The sequence below is a fragment of the Oryzias latipes genome, chromosome 23 (assembly GCF_053564925.1).
Source record: "Oryzias latipes strain Hd-rR chromosome 23, Olatipes_Hd-rR_3.1".
Lineage (NCBI taxonomy): Eukaryota > Metazoa > Chordata > Actinopteri > Beloniformes > Adrianichthyidae > Oryzias > Oryzias latipes.
The window spans coordinates 8,004,693-8,006,706 of record NC_136259.1 but is presented as its reverse complement, the minus strand read 5'-3'; positions in this window follow the sequence as shown (position 1 = coordinate 8,006,706).

The window sequence follows — 2,014 nt, the reverse complement described above, 5'->3', positions numbered from 1 at the left end:
GATTCTCAGCGATCCAGTTGAATTATTCTAAAAAACTGGTTTAGAGAGCAAAGAAAAAGACATCCTCCTTCCAACATTGAATCATGGCATACTAACCCTTATACCCAAACCCCAAAAAGAAAAACTTCTCATTTACAATTGGCCCCAATATGTCTATTAAATATTGACAACAAAATTCATCTGTCTTTGCAATAAGACATAAATCAGTTCTAATTTTACGGAAACACAATCAGGATTCATGCAAAACAGACACATCTCCAATAATATTTGTCTGTTCTTCTTGACATTCTACATTACACCTGATTTCTAAATATAGTTTAAACTCTTTTTAGACTTTTCAAAGCATTTGACTCTGTTAATCATAGCTTTATCTCCAGCTGTCTTCATAAATTCGGTTTTGGTTCTTTCTTCTGTAATACAGTTAAAACGCCCTACAAATGACCACCAATACTGGAGTCCCATGGGAGTTCCGCATCTGGGGTGGAGGAGCCAAACTCTTTCCATGGATCGGAGTGGCAGAAGTAAGGGACCACATCGAGATCAACAGGTACGCATTGCTGAGATTCCTTAACGCCACCTACAAGTTTGCCAATGCATCAGCAGCAGAGATGTCGACCATAAGAATTATGGTCCTGCAAAATCAACTCGTGCTCGACCTCCTAACTGCATCATCGAGAGGTGTGTGCAAAATGGTTGGAGACACCTGCTGCACTTTCATCCCGGATGGAGTGATGGACAGGACATTTCTACCGCACTGCACGACTTGATGGCACTGCAAGCCTACCATAAGCCTGCGACTCCTGGTGCCAGTCCCACCAGTGACATCTGGTCCTGGCTTCCATCTGGTCCATGGTGGCACCACCTGTTGAAATGATTGACCCCTATACTCATCGTTTTGTGCCTGTTTTGTCTTTTGACAAACATGCGCTCTGCCTTGTGTCATGTCCATGACCACAAAGGCCGCTACGCAGGCTTTCATCCGTTACCAGCTTGTCCAACAAGCTGAAGAGGCCCCCTACCCATGTGAATACTCCTACTTCAGAGGCATCGTATGAATCTCTCACTTAAAGGGCAAGTGGTGAAATTAAGATGTTTTGATGCCTTGTTCTTATGACTAAATAACCATGTTTCACACTTGTACCCTCCGTTTATCTCTGTTTACTTATGTTTGAAATGATAAAAAGGGAGGGATGTTAGAGTTACGTAATTATCATTTACTTATGCTATAATCACCATTATATGATTGTCTCAGTTCTATCTTTCAGTAAAAAAACAATGAAAATGAAAAGTTCTGATTACAAGAATATGATGTCCCTGTTTTTCCTGATAAAATGACCCCTGTTCATGTCTGCAGCTTTCAGTTTTCAATAAAAAGAGGCTCCATGTTCTAGGAAGGCAGATCTCCTCTGTGACAGTTCGATTGACAGTTCGATTGACAGACCGATTCTCCTTCTGCAGAAGTCTAGCAAAAATTCCCATCTCCTGTGTGGTTCTTCTCTTTATTAAGGAATAAGTCATCACCCTGACAATGACACCACGGTACTCTTGTTTCCTGTGGCCTGAACCTCATTCAGTCTTTTGTGTCTCAACCTTAATAAATGTGAACTTCTATCAAAGAATGTGCTTTAGAATCAATCTGCAACATTCCTGTAAAATAAACATACTGTAATGATCCAGCTAGACCGTCAGCTTACTGGGGAAGCAAAAGCCAGACTGCTATTTAGATGGCTTCCTTGGAGAGCTGTCCATGCCCCATAAACCGCACGGCCCCGGACAGTTTCAGGCAGAATAAACAGGAAGAAAGGCAATGTCTCCGTTTGAGCATCAAGCCTGTTTTTTCAAGCACATATACAGCCCAAACAGCACGGGGTGTTACTTCAGCTTCCAGCCCTCTGACTCAAGGTTTCACCCCAAGCTCCCCACTTCCCATGAATCTTAGGGGCTGAAGGCGGGGCCAACCCCCAGGTCGCTACAATACTTAACATTGTGATTTCCAAAAGTAGTTTGGAAAGAT